Below are 17877 nucleotides of genomic sequence, written 5' to 3'. Positions count from 1 at the left end.
CCACAAACACAAAACAGGAAGTAGTTAGAAAACAGTTAATGAATTCATGACGACAGAACTAGCCACTTAGCAGAGCTGGAGCAACAGCTACCATTTGGTGTTGTTATGTGCCTTCAAGTCGACTACGACTTATGGCGACCCTATGAATCAGCAACCTCCAACAGCATCTGTTGTGAACCACCCTGTTCAGATCTTGTAAGTTCAGGTCTGTGTCTTCCTTTATGGAATCAATCCATCTCTTGTTTGGCCTTCCTCTTTTTCTACTCCCTTCTGTTTTTCCCAGCATTATTGTCTTTTCTAGTGAATCATGTCTTCTCATGATGTGTCCAAAGTATGGTAACCTCAGTTTCATCATTCTAGCTTCTAGTGTTAGTTCTGGTTTAATTTGTTCTAACACCCAATTATTGGTCTTTTTCGCAGTCCATGGTATGCACAAAGCTCTCCTCCAACACCACATTTCAAATGAGTTGATTTTTCTCTTATCTGCTTTTTTCACTGTCCAACTTTCACATCCATACATAGAGATCGGGAATACCATGGTCTGAATGATCTTGACTTTAGTGTTCAGTGATACATCTTTGCATTTGAGGACCTTTTCTAGTTCTCTCATAGCCGCCCTCCCCAGTCCTAGCCGCCTTCTCATTTCTTGACTATTGTCTCCCTTTTGGTTTATGACCGTGCCAAGGTATTGATAATCCTTGAGAAGTTCAATGTCCTCATTGTTAACTTTAAAGTTACATAAATCTTCTGTTGTCATTCCTTTATTCTTTTTGACGTTCAGCTGTAGTCCTGCTTTTGTGCTTTCCTCTTTAAATTTCATCAGCATTCGTTTCAAATCGTTACTGGTTTCTGCTACTAGTATGGTATCGTCTGCATATCTTAAATTATTGATATTTCTCCCTCCAATTTTCACATCTCCTTCATCTTGGTCCAATTCTGCTTTCCGTATGATACATTCTGTGTACAGATTAAATAAATAGGATGATAAAATACACCCGTCTCACACCCTTTCCAATTGGGAACCAATCGATTTTTCCATATTCTGTCCTTACAGTAGTCTCCTGTCCAGAGTATTTGTTGCGCATCAGGACAATAAGATGCAGTGGCACCCCCATTTCTTTTAATGCATTCCATAGTTTTTCGTGATCTACACAGTCAAAAGCTTTGCTGTAATCTATAAAGCACAGGGTGATTTTCTTCTGAAATTCCTTGGTTCTTTCCATTATCCAACGTATGTTTGCGATATGATCTCTGTTGCCTCTTCCCTTTCTAAATCCAGCTTGGACATCTGACATTTCTCGCTCCATATTTGGTAAGAGCCTTTGTTGTAGAATCTTGAGCATTACTTTACTTGCATGAGATATTAAGGCAATAGTTCGATAATTACTGCATTCCCTGGGATCCCCTTTTTTTGGAATTGGGATATATATTGAACTCTTCCATCCTGTAGGCCATTGTTTAGTTGTCCATATTTCTTGACAGATTTTTGTGAACATTTGGACAGATTCAGTCTCAGTAGCTTGTAGCAACTCTATTGGTATGCCATCTGTTCCTGGTGATTTGTTTCTTCCAAGCATTTTAACAGCAGCTTTCACCTCACATTCTAAAATGTCTGGTTCTTCATCATACGGTTCCTTCATGAATGCATCTGTCATCGTTGCATCTCTTTTATAGAGTTCTTCAGTGTATTGCTTCCGTCTTCCTTTTATTTCATCTCGGTCAGTGTGTTCCCTGTTGATTATTCAACATCCCTACTCGTGGTTTAAATTTCCCTTTCATTTCTCTAATCTTTTGGAATAGGGCTCTTGTTCTTCCCTTTTTGCTGTCCTCTTCTATTTCTATACAGTAACTATTGTAATAGTTCTGTTTGTCCCTACGTACTAGTTGCTGTATTGTTGCATTTAGCATTCTGACTGTGCTTGTATCTCCTTTTGCTTTTGCTTTCCTTCTCTCTTTAACCATTTTAAGAGTTTCTTCAGTCATCCATTAAGGTCTTTCTTTCTTTTTAATTAGAGGTACTGTCTTTTTGCATTCTTCCCTGACAGTGTCTCTGACTTCACTCCATAGTTCTTCTGGTTCTCTGTCAACTAAGTTTAAAGCCTCAAATCTGTTCCTTATTTGATCTTTATATTCTTCTGAGGTGTTGTTTAAATTGTTTTTTGGCATTATGATTGCTTTGTTGTTCTTTAGTTTTACTCTGATTTTTGATATTTTCAGTTCATGATCTGTATAACAGTCTGCTCCTGGTCTTGTTTTCGCAGAAAGTATGGAACTTCTCCATCTTCTGCTACCATAATCAATTTGATTCCTACATTGACCATCTGGTGATGTCCACGTGTACAGTTGTCTTTTCAGTTGCTTGAAAAATGTGTTCACAAGAAACAAATTATTGGCTTCACAGAATTCATTAAGTCTTTCTCCTGCTTCATTTCTGTCTCCTAAGCCCCATTTCCTCACAATTCCTAGTTCTTCTCTGTTCCCTACCTTTGCCTTCCAGTCCCCCATGATTATTAGAACATCTTGTTTTGGTGTGTGATCAATTTCTTCCTGTAGTTCTGCATAAAATCTCTCCAGTTCTTTTTCTTCTGCATTTGCCGTTGGAGCATAGACTTGGATGATGGTTATGTTAATAGGTTTCCCATTTAATCTCATTGATATGACTCGCTCAGACTTTGTGTTGTAGCTCCTTATTGCTTTTGCTACATCACTTCTCACTATTAAAGCAACCCCATTTCTTCTTGATTTCTGATTTCCTGCATAAAATATTTTGTAGTTGCCTGATTTAAAATGACCCATTCCCATCCAGTGTCACTTCACCTGTATTGCTGTACTTTACCATATGTTTAAGACATGGGAAAACATCTCTTTCTATGTGGTATGCCTTCGGTATTCATCCAATATACTGAAGGAGGAGCAGCAGCAGAGGAAACAAGTGTATCAGAAGGCATTTTTCTGAGAAAAATTCTTGAGGTCTTCCTTTTCCTCACTCAGTAAGAAAAAGGTGATTTATATCACTGTTGATTACACTAGCAATGGGATCTCCCCACTATTCCCCCCCCATCCACCTTTCAGTTTGGTACTGACTCAGCAGACTGTGCTGTGAAATACAGAACTCAGTGTGCTTTTGCTAATTTTATTGGAAGCAAGACAGGGTGACTCCCTACACCAAACCTCACCCCTGTGGCCACTGAAATCCCCCTTTCCTAGGATTACAGTCTAAACCTCAGGAAAACTGAATGGGAGAAGGAGAGAGACTACTGAGACATTCTGACTACTTTGTAGTGCTTTATGAGTGGAAGTCCACCGACTTTGTATTTCTCATCAGGTCATTATGAAGTTGGGTGACATCATTAATTCAGGCATCTTCCAAGTTTTTTTCTTCAACCTGCAGAATCTTAATGCTCATGGCAAGAATGCTGTCTGATTCATTAAAAGTCAAATAAGTTAAAACTACATAACCTACTTTATTTAGAGAAGAACTTTCCCCTTTCTAGGGTGACTCAAGTGATTTTATCAATGACATCTGGCTTGTTCAAATGACTGGACACAGGTACAAGCTGTCTCCTGTACATGTACAAGTGCATGAAAAAGTGTGTACTTGTTGATTTGTACTGCTCATTGTTGTGCACACAGACTCTACACTTGCTGAATGTTACCTGTGCATAACTGTACAAGTGTGCAACTCAAGTACTGTGTACACAGATTGTACATTTGTTGAATGTAATGTATGAACACCCCTGGCATGAGAAGACATTGTACATAATGACATCATAGACACTAATAGCCAAGTCATATTGCGACAACCAATTAGATTAAGCAGCCATGAAGACAAATGGGAGCGAGGACAGTGAAGAATAAGAAGAAGAGAAATGGCAGCAAGCAGGAGCAGCTCTGGTTGCCAAAGAAAGCCAGACAGTATCAAAACAAACAAACAAAAATCATTTGGGAAAGGGTGGAGGTAATTAGTTCAGCTGGATCAAAGATACTAATTTAAAAGTTAATATCAAAATTTAAGGCAGAGCCATATTCTCTGTGAGCATGAGCTAACAGTATTAAAGCCCACAAATCTGGCATTTGGGGTTGTGGCAAATGAATTGCACGCAGATGTCACATATGGGTTTCATGCCTCCAGGACTCAACCTGCCAGTGAATGGAATGCACAATTGCACCAAATTTTGATTTGCCAACGCTTGGGCAATGCTTCTAAATCTCTGGAGAGCATGAAGATTTTTATTGTGGGGGGGGGAAGGGAGGGAGAGTACAATAGTTTTTTTATGGCAATTATTGATATAGTGGCGACAAATATATCCTAAGCAGTTTTATACTCCCCCAGTCTGCAGACTCATCAGGGCCCTGACAGCAAAAGTTCAGATCCCAGCTTTTAATCAATCCGGTGTATCAGTTTGACTGACACCTCTCTCTGTGTTGGTTCTCAAACAGGTCATTGCATGGCAGTGCTAAAACGGATTATTTCCTTCACCCATTTAACCCACTCCCATTTTGCCACCCTTATTTACACCCACACATGCACAGGGACCTTAGATTATTCCAGCCTACCTTGTATTGGTTCACCCATTCCCCATGGCCCATGCTTCCATCTGCCTCTTGAAGCCCCTTTCTCCCTCTGCCCTGATCTATTACTGTTTATGTTTGTGCCTTGAGTCGTTTTCCTTTATTAGGCCGTTTATCATCATGTTACCTTTTTCAGGGAGGAGAAGAAAATTTTCGCTTCTGACCATAAATCAATTATGAGGCTGCTGGGCCATTAATGTATTTTTTAGGGCTAGGCAAACTGAAAATAGGAACAGGCCCCCTGGCAGAGCCTCCCTGACCCTTTTTCAATTCCCCTGCTTCTATCGCAGACCCCCAGTTCTGGGAGTGAGCGGATGTATCTTTCTGCAGAGATACAGGCAGCTTTCATCTCCCCAGAGGGTCTGCATTGCTGTGTCAGCAAAGAAATGCATGCTGCTGCTGATTGCACTTGGCACCGATCCGCAGCGCAGTGAATCTTTGCTGACTTGGCTGTGCTGAATGAATTGTGGGGGGGGCGCATTGAGAGTCAGTGGCATCAGTAGTAGCAGTATTGCTACTGCCTGCAGATCCCAGGGAGGGACACTAATTAGATTTCTGCCTTTTGTGCTCTGTGTTACTGATTTCATTTGAGGCTTTGCATTCTCTCCCAGTCTGTCTTAGGGGCTGGGCTAAGCAGGTGGGAGGTAGTTGTGCTCATTAAGGGAGATGGTTTTAAGATCTGTGTAGCCAATGAAGACTATAGTTAGGCAACTGGCTTCAAATCCCTGCTTGGCTCACAGGATGTCCTTTGTGTCAGGTCACACATCTGCAAAGTGGAGGAGATGTTGTTCATTAACTGTGACTAGTTTGCTTGTGGTGGCTGATACTATGCAATAATGATTTTGGTTCTTATTATCTAAATTAGCCCATGTGCATAAAGTGCACCATTCATGTCTGTGTTAGGCTAGAAAGACAGTGACTTAGCAACATAGGAAGCTGCCTTATATTGAGTCTGATCCATTGATCCATCTAGCTCAATATTGTCTACACTGACTGGCAGCAGCTCTGCAGGATTTTCATCAGGGGTCTTTCCCAGCCCTACCTGGAGATGCCGATGATTGAACCTGGGACCTCTTGCATGCAAAATGAATGTTCTACCACTGAGCCTCAGCCTGAATTTTGCAAGAATTCTCACAGTAAGCACAAGAGGTAGGGAGAGCATCTACTATGTATTTAGCAATTGGTTCGTTATCCTGTCTGGCAGTCTTGATTCATCAAAGCATGTAAAGAGGCACTGAATCTTACCAGTGCAGCTGTTATAAAATGCCTTTGCAGGCAAATGAAAGTGCAGGGACCTCAAGGTCTAACTGTTCAGAAATTAGCAGTCTCTAGACTTTGCCAGTGTCAGACGCATCAGAGAAAAAGCATGAAATCTCCCATAATGTACATAATTGTGCAATGCTGTACCAAGGAGAAGGAGATTAATGCATGCCACCCCAGAGATTGATGGGGATTGATTAGCTTTTTGCAAGGTAATTAAATTCTAGTTGCTATTTTTAGTTGTATCGGTGTACTTTCTTATATTTGTAGTCTCAGTGATAGTATAAAACAACTTTGATACTATAGCTTAGGCTGGGAGAAAGGGGAGAGCACATGAAGCTGGCAAAGAAAGACAAAGGTGGCAAATGAATTGCCAAATCCTGCAACCAGAAAAATCCACATTCTGCACTTAAAATAAACTAAGCATGTGTGCAAATTTACATAGCCATACTCAATTTCACATTTTGTTTGCATATTTTATGGGGATACTTGGATTTTTTCCCAGTTTTTCTTTTTAAAGTGGAATGAGAGAAGGATAGGTGGTTATATTTATACTCTGCTTTTCCTCTAAGAAGCTGAAAGCAGCATACATTCCCCCAGCCCCTATTTTATTCTTATAAGAAGCCTGTGATGTAGGCAAGGCCCTGAGAGAGAGTGACTGGCGCAAGGTTACCCAGTGAGCTTCACGGTCAGAAATTGGGATTTTACCTTGGATTTCTTCAGTCCTGGTCCAAAGTTCTAACTACTGTACTCCACTGGAAGTAAAAGAACATTGCAGGAAGCGGCAAATAGGTTTCTAAAGAAAAATGAAGCCCAATCACATGCGTAGTTTTCTCAGGAATACGTGCACATACAATTGCAGCCTTAGAACCTAAACTACTGCTGCTGGTTACAGGAGGATCCTCTTCTCCTCCAGACTCCATATAGTTCTGATTCTCTATTTTTTAAAAAACAGTGCATTGGCAGGAGTTTCTTTGCAACATCCAGGAATAGAAGCTTCTTGTTTAGACTAGATTAGTTTTCTTAAAAGAGCAGATTCTCAGGGCTTATCCAAACGGAGCGGGATAATCCACGTTTTCCATATCCGGTTCGTCATCTGACAGTCCTCACTTTGCCTGTTTGTTCGCTCTTTACCAATAAAACCCCCGCTTTTTTTGCGCCCACACACGCAGCAAGAGGACCCATACTTCTCGCTTTTTCCCAGCTCTGCCCATAACACTCCCCCTATCAGCCAATTGGTCTGCAAAAATATGACATATGCTCCTCTCCTCCTTTGCAACAAAGCACAACAAGGCGCATGCACTTGAATGTACGAGCGCAAAAGTTTAAATTTCCTGATGGTTTGGTAGTAGTGGCTGTAATGGAGTTCCTTGTAGCTTGTGGTGCATCCTTCCCTGGCTCTCCCTGTCAGGTTCCTACCTGCTCGTGGTTACTGCCTGTCTCTAGGCACCACCAGGGACTCCACCAGTCCGGACCGCTCTCTCTTACGATTTCTCTCCCCGCTCTAGCACAGATCTCAACAGATCCCCCTGCTAGGCAACCACCAGTAACGTCCCAATACTAGTATTCCCAGAGACTCTGAATACTGGTATTGTTATTCTCTTCACCGCTGCCACCATTTGTTACAGTTCCCCTTCAGCCTTGGTTATTACCTTACCCTCCCTTCTGGTCTGTGAAACCCCAGCCAAGGATCAGGCCTTTGGTAAACCAAATTAAGTATTTATTACAGATAACAAAGCTAACAAGATTAACAAGATTTCTTCTTAAGGCACATAAGCATATGGTTTTACTCAATACTAATCCGAACTCCACCTCCCTCCTTCTTCACTCTCTCCTGGCAAACAACTCTCTCAAACCCCACCAAGCAATCCACTCTTTCTCTTCTCCCCCCAGATTCCACAATTCACCACCTCACATTCCCCCAGATTTACCTGTCATCCTTTCATTTATACTGTCAGCCATTTTAAACATTCAGCCAATCATCAAGCATTCTATTGCCCATTCACTCCCCCTCCTCTTTCACTACTTACCATGTATACTCTAAACAACCAGCACTTACCATATATACACTAATATATAGGAACATCACATAGCTCACCACTCTGGAGCAGCGCCGGCCGGGGTGTGTGTCTCCAGGTGCCCCTGACCATCCAGGGGGATTGTGGGCAGTGCAAGGGATCAGCACTTGTAATCGCCGGGCGAATCCCCCCCATAGCCCTTGGGCTCATTCACTGCAGGGTTCAGCCCCAGACCATTATGCGGTGGCCGCTCTTGGCTTGCACAGGGAATGCAGGCAAACAGCCCCACGTGCTGCTGTGTTAATCTGCACTGAAGTGAGCAGCACAGGCTTTGCAGTGTTCCCTCTGATAAAAGAAACATGCAAACCACTTATATGCCTATAATTCCTGTATTTTTGTTTGTTTGTATTTGTGATATTTCACAAAACCGACTGTATGCTTTTCTACCTTTAACGTTTCTGGAGATACACATGATTGCAATTCCACTTATTTCTCCAGAACAGCAAGTAACGATGTGTCATGTCTAGGAAGGTAGACCACCAGTCTCTGTGGTTGCGGGTGGCTGAGACGCTCTAGCAAACCACTTATATGCTAATAATTCCTGTGGGTTTTTTGCTTGTATTTGCAATATTTCGCAAAAGTGACTGTATGCTTTTTTGCTCAGCTGGGCTGCGGAGAACCTGCAGGTTGTGGTTGAAATTGACAAGACTCAAAGAGAGTAGCCTTGCAGGCAGGAAAGCGAAATTGAAAGCCTCTATTTCTCCTCTTCCCCCCTCTCCCTCCACTCTGAATGCCTGGAAGCAAAGACCAATAAGTTCAAGAAGGGCATTTGATGCGGGGGGTGAGGGGTGGGAGGTGGAGGTTAGGCAAAGATAAATGTTTTCTCCCTTGAACAAGTTTACAAACAACCACAATTGCAGATCTCACCCTGAGTGGCTGCCCAGTTTGCAGGCTGGCTAAAAATTAACTGCTGTTGCTGCTTCTGCGCAAATGCGCTATTTTGCATCTGTGCAGTAGAAGTTGCGGGGGGGGGCAACACCATACCATTGCTCTGATAGGTTCCTTTTTCCCAGGCTTTCCCTGGACATTTCGCACATGCGCAACAGTGGAAATACGTGATTGGCTGAGAATGAGGGAAGGGATATGGGGAACCGCCCAAGAACTGCCCATCAAACGGCCACAGCTGTAAAGTCCGTGGTATTGCATCCAAGCGCCTGAAGGTACAATGGATGATTCCCGGTTTAAAAAAGCAAATTGCATGATTTGTGTATAGCAGGAGTGGATTTAACCGTGCGAAAATGCGCAAAAGCGCGCGGCGTTATATGGACGACCGAAATATAATGAAAACACAAAGCGATCATGTCACACATTTTACAGTCATCTGGATGAGCCCTCAGTGCTAATTGCACACTATACACAAATGTTTGTAATGGAGACCCAGTGCTGCTTTTCTTTATTTTCTACAGCAGCAATGGAAAGCTACAGGCCCAGAGGTCAATTGTAGCCCTCCAGGCTTCTCTATACAGGAATACCCCGCTATACGGACCTTCACTTTACGGACACTCGCGAGTACGGACATACTTACAGTAGCACCATCCCCCTGTTTACGTATGCTTGCTTCGCAAGAACGGACACTTAACCTTTGGTTGTGGCCTGTTCTTTCGGTGGGGGGTGGAAAGAGATCCGACCGCGAATCAGCTGGGAGGCACGATTGCGATCAGTTGAGAGGTGCAGCAGCGCAGCAGCAGAGGCTTTAACGCGGGGCTTTGAGGCTCCTCATGAAGGAAAGGTGGCACAGTGGTGGCGCAAGTGCTTCACTTTAAGTATGGCCCTTTCAGACTCTCCCTACGCCACACCCCTAGCCAGGCCATGCTCCCTCTCCCCTGGCCACCATTCCCCAGCTCTGCTTTTGCTTGGCTGGGTGTGCCCTTGAACTGTGATAATGCCTCTTGCTTGCCTAGATGGACGTTAGAGAGGGGTGTGTAGAAACCTTTTACTTTGTTTGCATTGCTGGGATGTAGCTTGCCATATAAAGGTAAGAGTCATATCTGTAGCTGTGCTCACTTCTGCCTCTGGCCCTGCCCGCTTCTGGCATGAATCTCCTGGAAGGTTGTCCACCCGGAGAAAAGAAACATTTTGGGGAATGGATACGACTCTTTTACTGCCTGCTGTTTCATGGAGTTCAAACTGTAGCAAACACATGATTCTGTGATGCTACATTCTGTGTAATGGATGGTATGAGGACAGCTCTGCACTTTTCTAGGCCTCCTGGAAAGGCTGTTGCAATTTAGAAGTGTGTTGTGGCTACCAGCTCTTGTCTACCAAGCCAGTACTGTTCTAGTAATTGACTAGCTCTGTATTAGTTGTAGAGCTGACAATGAAAGCCTGGAAGCTCGTAAAAGTATTCAAACAACTCCTAGAGGTTGTTTGTGTGCACGCTACATCAGGGAAGAATGTAGAAATATCATCCTTCAGGATATTCCAATTAAAAAAACTTGTTCTCCACTTAGGAGTGGGGAATGCTTTTTTCTGTCAAGGACCACATTTCCTGAGGGGCAATCTGTTGGGGCCTGCATGCTGGTGGGGTGCCAGAGCCAGCAGAAGATGGAATTACCCCTATTCTTGTTCTTTCTGCCACCCTCTTTCTCTCTGTCACCCCTACTCTCTCTCTCTCACCCACACACACATGCATGCACAACTGGTGAGATGTATTCCAAGCCTTTCTTCTGTCTGCCTCTGAATGAAAACACTGTTCACCCCACAGCACATCTGGATCGCTCCGTCTCTTTCAAGCCAGAGTAAGGAGGAGTGAATCTGTCAGTTTCGGTTTCTCTCATTTTTACAGTCTTAAGTTCACTTTTCCACATCATTTTGTGATTTTTTTAAAAAAAAAACTTCATAAAAATTAATCACTAATTTAGTGTAAATTTCTGTTTATATGTAAGCACGTTTGCCAAGAAATTTCAGTAATATAATGCAGTTTTGTGTTATTTTCACAAATACATGCATTTTAATGCACACTTTACTCCAGTATGTGCATTTTTGTCAAGAGCTTGGAAGATTACTTTTAAAAAGTAATAAATTACAGATACAGTTACAGGACCCAAAAAGTAGTAATTACCTTTACAATTACAATTGCTCTGAAAGTAACTGATTACTTTACTTTTTCTCAAAAGTAATCACTGCAATTATATTTCAGTTACTTTTTAAAAAAAAAACGCCTACAAGGTGCTGGCCTTGGCTGCTGCACATCTAAGTAGCCTAAAACAACATTAAAACTAAACACACACATACAGAGGTAGTAGAATAATTCTTTTTATCCATAAGATAGCAATGGTGGTCTCTCTGCTGGTAAGGGTGGTGGGGAGGGAGGCAAAGGCCACTACTCAGATAGTGCAAACACAGTATCAGAGCTTGGAAGTAACTAGTTACAAGTAACAAATTACTTGTAATCCATTACTTTTTAGAGTAATGAGTGGGTAATTCCTTTACATTTTGATTGTAATAGAACTAGGAGTAATTTTACTACTTTTGTGGAGTAATTGTAACTTTTCCAGAATTACTTTTGGGCATTACTTGGGGGGGGGAGCAGGGGAAGTCTTCTGCTCCTCTGATTTGTGGATGAAAATCATGTGCCTCAAACTGGGCTTCTGTGCAGTGTCGCTTTTTCCTCATGCTCTGTGGGTGGGTAGGAGGCGACGAGGGAGGAGGCGGAGAGTGAGACGGGGTGGAGTGGAGAAAACAATTGTTTTTAAAAAACAGTTAGTGGTGGTGAAGAATGGAGTGGAGGGGAAAAGGAGCCGGAGGGCAAGGACATGGATAAAGGAGGAGAAGGAGGCAGCAGCAGAATGGAGATAAAGAACTGTGGAGGTGAAAGATGACAGTGTGCGTGCGTGCGTGCGTGCGTGTGTGTGTGAATACTGTGTTTTCACTTGGCACACAAAGTGGCCTCCATCACCCTCTCTGGCTACTGTGCTGCATTTGCAGTAGTTTAACTTTTTTGAATCTCTGGAAAATGTTTGCTTGAGTGATTGTCCCTTAGTTGGTGGCAGGGCAGGGACCGGGAGGTGGTTAAGTGAGAGAGATTATGCTGGCTGGCTGAGTGGGGGGGTTGCACTTGGTTTGATGTGCAAAGATCTGAGTAGTAGCCTCTGCCTCCCTCCCTACCACCCTTACCAGCGGAGAGACCACCACTGCTATCTTATGGATAAAAATAATTATTCTACTACCTCTGTATGTGTTTGTTTATTTTTAATGTTGTTTTAGGCTACTTAGATGTGCAGCAGCCAAGGCCAGCACCTCGTAGGTCTTTTTTTTAAAGTAACTGAAATGTAATTGTAGTGATTACTTTGGAGGAAAAGTAAAGTAATCAGTTACTTTAAGAGCAATTGTAATTGTAACGGTAATTGCTACTTTTTGGGCCATGTAACTGTATCTGTAATTTATTACTTTTTAAAAGTAATCTTCCAAGCTCTGCAGAGTATACACACAAGCACACACACACATCTTTCACCTCCACAGTTCTTTATCTCCATTCTGCTGCTGTGTCCGTCTCCTCCTTTATCCATGTTCTTGCCCTTCAGCTCCTTTTCCCCTCCACTCCATTCTTCACCACCACCACCAATTTTTTTAAACAATTGTTTTCTCCACTCCACCCCATCTCACTCTCCACCTCCTCCCTTGTCACCTCCTACCCACCCACAGAGCATGAGGGAAGAGCGATGCTGCACAGAAGCCCAGTTTGAGGCAAATGATTTTCATCCACAGATCAGAGGAGCAGAAGACTTCCCCTGCTTCCACCCCCAAGTAATGCCCAAAGCAATGCTGGAAACATTACAGTTACTCCACAAATGTAATAAATTACTCCTAGTTCTATTACGATCAAAATGTAAAGGAATTACCCACTCGTTCCTCAAAAAAGTAATGAATTAGGAGTAATTCGTTACTTACTTATTTATTTATTTAATTAATTTATTAGTCGCCCATCTGGTTGGCTGTCCAGCCACTCTGGATGACGTACAAAATAAAAACATACAAATACATTAAAATATTAAAAATCTCACAATAATAATAAAATCTAACCCACCCCAAAAGCCTGCCTGAAGAGCCAGGTCTTCAAGGCCTGGCAGAAGCTCATCATAGAGGGGGCATGGCGGAGATCATTTGGGAGGGAATTCCACAAAGTGGGGGCCACAATTGAAAAAGCCCTCTCCCTAGTCCTCACCAGTCTAGCTGTTTTAACTGGTGGGATAGAGGGAAGGTTTTTTGAGGCTGATCTTGTTGGGCGGCATCGCTGCTAATGCTGGAGGTGCTCCTTCAGATAGACTGGTCTGAAGCCGTGTAGGATTTTAAAGGTCAGAACCAACACCTTGAATTGGGCCCAGAAAACAACCGGTAACCAGTGCAACTCCTTCAGCACTGGAGTGATGTGATCTCGCCGGCGGTTGCCTTTAATCAGGCACGCCGCCGCATTATGTACCAGTTGCAGCTTCCAGACCGTTTTCAAAGGTAACCTCACATAGAGCACATTACAGTAGTCTAGGCGAGAGGAGACCAGGCATGTACCACTGATGGGAGCAGATGATTGGGAAGGTGGAGTTGATACAGTGCCGCCCGGCTTACAGCCGAAACCTGAGCCTCCATGGACAGCTGGGAGTCAAGAATGACCCCCAGGCTGCGGACCTGGTCTATCAGGGGCAATTGTACCCCATTGAGCACCAGGTCAACATCCCCCAACCTTCCCTTGTCTCCCACAAACAGTACCTCGGTTTTGTCAGGGTTCAGCTTCAGCTTATTCCTTCCCATCCAGCCACTCACCGACTCCAGGCACTTGGATAGGGTTTCTACAGCCAACCTCGGTGAAGATTTGAATGAGAGATAGAGCTGCGTGTCATCTGCATACTGGTGACACTGCAGCCCAAATCTTCTGATGATAGCCCCCAGCGGCTTTATATAGATGTTGAACAGCATTGGGGAGAGGATGGAGCCCTGTGACACCCCACAAGTGAGAGGCCAAGGATCCGAAACCTCACCCCCCAATGCCACTCTCTGGTACCTACCAGAGAGGAAGGAACGGAACCACTGCAATACAGTGCCCTGTATGCCTAACCTCTTCAGGCGGTCCAGAAGGATACCGTGGTCAACTGTATCAAAAGCCGCTGAGAGATCCAGGAGGACAAGGAAGGTGCATTCGCCCCTATCCAACGCCCTCCTCATATCATCCACCAAGGTGACCAAGGCTGTTTCAGTCCCATGTCCAGGCCTGAAGCCTGATTGAAATGGATCCAGATAATCCGCTTCCTCCAAATGCACTTGCAACTGCTTCGCCACCGCTCGCTCAACTGCCTTGCCAAGGAATGGCAGATTTGAGACTGGGCGAAAGTTGTTCAGATCTTGGGGATCCAAGGAGGGCTTCTTTAGAATTGGTGTTATTACTGCCTCCTTGAGAGCCGATGGCATTAATCCCCCTTCCAGGGACATATTTACCATCATCTTGATCCCCTTGCCCAGTCTGTCCTTGCAGCTCATAATGAGCTATGACGGGCAAAGGTCGAGTAAGCAAGTGGTTGGCTTTAAGGTTGAAAGCACGTTGTCCACTTCATCAGAAGCAAGAAGCTGGAACTGACCCCACACCACCAGAGCACCACTGGCCGCCTCTGGCTCACTCACTGTGTCCACAGCGCACGGAATAGCACTCTTAATACGATCGATTTTCTCCGTAAAGTGCTTTGCAGACTCATCACAGGAGGCCTTAGCATGTTCCATCGGTTCCAGGGCAACTGGACCGACCAGGCTCCGGACCACTTGGAACAGCCTCTTGGGACAGCACTCTGCAGACGCAATAGAGGCAGCATGAAAATCCTTTTTTGCTGCCCTTATTGCCACATGGTAGGCTGCCGCAGCTGCTCTAACCCGTGTCTAATCGTCATCAGAGCGAAATTTCCACCACCGGCGCTCTAGCCGTCTCACCTCCCGCCTCAGAGTTCGCAACCGTGGAGTATATCACGGTGCTGTCTGAGCTCTATTCAGGGGAAGAGGGCGTTTCAGAGCCACCCGGTCTAATGCCCTGGTGATTGCAGCATTCCACCCCTCCACCAGGGTCTCAACCGAGTGCCCGTGTGCATGCTCCAAAGAATCCCCAAGCGCATTCAGGAATCCATCTGGATCCATCAGACGTCTGGGGCGGACCATCCTAATGGGTCCTCCAACCCCACGGAGGGGTTGTGGCACCAAGAAGTCCACCCTCACCAAGTAGTGATCTGACCATGACAAGGGGGTGATGGATGAACCCCTAATTTTCAGATCACTTCCCTCCTCTCCTGAGACAAACACAAGGTTGAGTGCATGACCAGCTATATGGGTGGGCCCTGTTGGAATAAGGTGCAGCTCCCACGAAGCCATGGTATCCATGAAGTCCCAAGGCACCCCTGTGAGAATGGCCTCCAAATGTACATTAAAGTCCGCCAATACCAATAAGTTTGGGGACTACGCACGCACATCCGAGACCACCTCCAGTACCTCGGCCAGGGAGTCTGTCATGCAGTGGGGTGGACGGTACAAGAGCAGAATCCCTAGACTGCCTTTTCGGCCCAACCTCTAGTATATGCAGTCAGCAATCTTGGTCTCACGGAGAGGAGGCCTTGTAATAAATTACTTCCAAGCTGATTTTTGTACATGTGACTTGCCTGGAGAACTGCATTACAATATTCAGAGAAGTACACATTTTGTGTTTCACTTCTCACATTGCTTTGGAAAGTGTGAAGTAGGTAGATTCATCTTTAAATGCAAACTGAATTGAATTTCTCTCCCCTCCCTACTTAGGAGTCCATCAAGCATCACTCTGCCTGCTGGACAGTAACTCTACTGTCCCCACTCACCCACCCACCCAGCCAAAATTATTTCAGCCCCAGATTTTTTGTAAAGATAGGTGAGGGCTAGCATCTTAATAAATAAAACCAAATAATTATTATTCATGGAAGGGGAGATCTCTATCAGCCATGATTTGTCTTGATGTTTAAATGAAATCTCCATATTTAGAAGCAATATACCTTGAATACCAGATGCTGGTGACAAACAGCAGGGGCTGGTCCTCATCTTTTTTATTTATTAATTTACTTACTTATTTACTTACTGCCTTTTCTCCTAGAAGGATACCAGGGCGGCAAACGAAAACACTCTAAAACAAGCCCAAAACAAAAGACTTTGAAACTTTAAAATACAGCATCTTAAAAAAATTTGTTTTTAAAAAAGCTTTAAAAAGCCATAAAAAACAGTTCCAACACAGATGCAGACTGGGATAAGATGTCTATTTAAAAGGCTTGTTGAAAGAGGAAGGTCTTCAATAGGCACTGAAAAGATAACAGAGATGGTGCCTGTCTAATATTTAAGGGGAGGGAATTCCAAAGTGTCAGTACCACAGTACTAAAGGTCCATTTCCTATGTTGTGCAGAACGGACCTCCTGATAAGATGGTATCTGCAGGAGGCCCTCACCTGCAGAGAGCAGTGATTGACTGACTATATAAGGGGTAAGACAATCTTTCAGGTATCCTGGTACCAAGATGCATAGGGCTTTGTACACCTAAACCACAACCTTCAACTTGCTGTGCTGTTAAGTTGGCCAGGCACATCAGAGTGACTGCTTCTGGAGAAAGAATACTGGACTGAATGGCCTTGGTTTTATCAATCAAGGCGATTATTAGGTGCTTTTTCATGTCTGTCTTTTCTCCTGTCTTTTTCCTTTCATTTTTCCATCTTCTTTTACTGATGGGCATATTGAGGCAGAAGCTTCCAATGCTTTCATTTCATTTCATTTCGTAGTATTTAATTTTTTTTCTTACCATTTCTTAATTGCAGGTGCAATTCCAGGGTGGGTTACGATTTTTTAAAAAATACACATACATAACACAGTAACTGAGACTGAAGCAGACAAATTACAACTCGCCAACATTGAAATAAATATCACTTCCACTTAGGGATGAAGGAGAAATTTGATTCAGTTCACATTTAAAGGTGAAACTACCTAATTTGCACTTTCTGATACAATATGGCAACCAAGACACAGCCATCCTTCAAAATTGTCACTTTTCCGGATTTTGCAATGCAGTTTTCAAGCCAAGTAATGCATACAAAAATGCATTTCCTTTAAGAGGGTTTGGCAACCTTCAACAGCCTTGCTTCCTTCAGAGTCCCAAGTCTGTCTCAGGGTTTGAGAGGAGACCTGGTGAGGCTGTTATACCAACAGGAAGTCCTAACCTGTTATCATCATCAGGAATTTAAGTTGCAAATAATATTATTTAGCCACTTTGTTTAATCAATTCTTATGCAATCCCAAAGTTCATTATCTCTCTTACTCTCCTTCTCTACAGAGCTGTGAAGTTCCATCACTCACGGTCTCTGCCTGGCTTCTTCCCTCCAGAGTCCAGAATTCTTACCCCTTCTCTTTTGTTAGATTTCCTCCCCTGTGGCGGCAAAGGCTTCCAGCTGCTATCCACTGTAGTCTGTGAACTTTCCCAGTTATATGGCTGCTGCGCCCCCTGTTGTTGTTCATCTAAGCCTTTATCTGCCAATAAGGGTGGCATTGATGCTCCCATCGCCATCCCACCCTCACGACAGCCAATTTCTGGCCTGCCGGTGTTCATACTTGGAAATGATGGCCTGAGAGGACTGGACAGCTGCTTAGAATTTATTTATTTATTTATTTATGACATTTATGTACCACTCAATCATTTGCATGTCTAAGCGGTGTACGTAAAAATGAGCCATACATAAAACAAAACAATAAATAATCATAAAAGGAAATGCTGCCTTACGATGCCTGATGGAACAATAAAGTCTTAATCATATGCCTGAATGTATATACTAGGGTAACGCTAGCATAAAAATTCACATATTAGTGAAAATAACATACAACACTTAATTATATTAGGGAAATTTGGTTTGCAAAAATGTGTATATTCGGGAAGGATGCATGCAATTATCTGTACAATTTGAACCAAAATGCTATTGAATTTTTGTAAGATTTTTTTA

At 43.6% G+C, this 17877-nt stretch overlaps 1 protein-coding gene across 2 annotated transcripts in view; it reads left to right on the top strand.

The window, feature by feature from the left end:
* Positions 1-17877, top strand: part of IGSF11 (immunoglobulin superfamily member 11) — a 300570-nt gene that overhangs the window by 259040 nt on the left and 23653 nt on the right. The window contains exon 1 of one of the 2 annotated variants that reach the window (XM_061629551.1): positions 5705-5721. The exons of the other annotated variant lie outside the window; for it this stretch is intronic. The gene's annotated coding sequence lies outside the window, so the exon portion shown is untranslated. Of the gene's footprint in view, positions 1-5704; positions 5722-17877 lie in introns of those variants that run through there. 2 annotated transcript variants of the gene reach the window in all.

This window comes from Rhineura floridana, chromosome 5 (genome assembly GCF_030035675.1).
Source record: "Rhineura floridana isolate rRhiFlo1 chromosome 5, rRhiFlo1.hap2, whole genome shotgun sequence".
Lineage (NCBI taxonomy): Eukaryota > Metazoa > Chordata > Lepidosauria > Squamata > Rhineuridae > Rhineura > Rhineura floridana.
Note: the sequence above shows the minus strand (reverse complement) of the source record. Positions and strands in the feature narration are given on the sequence as shown.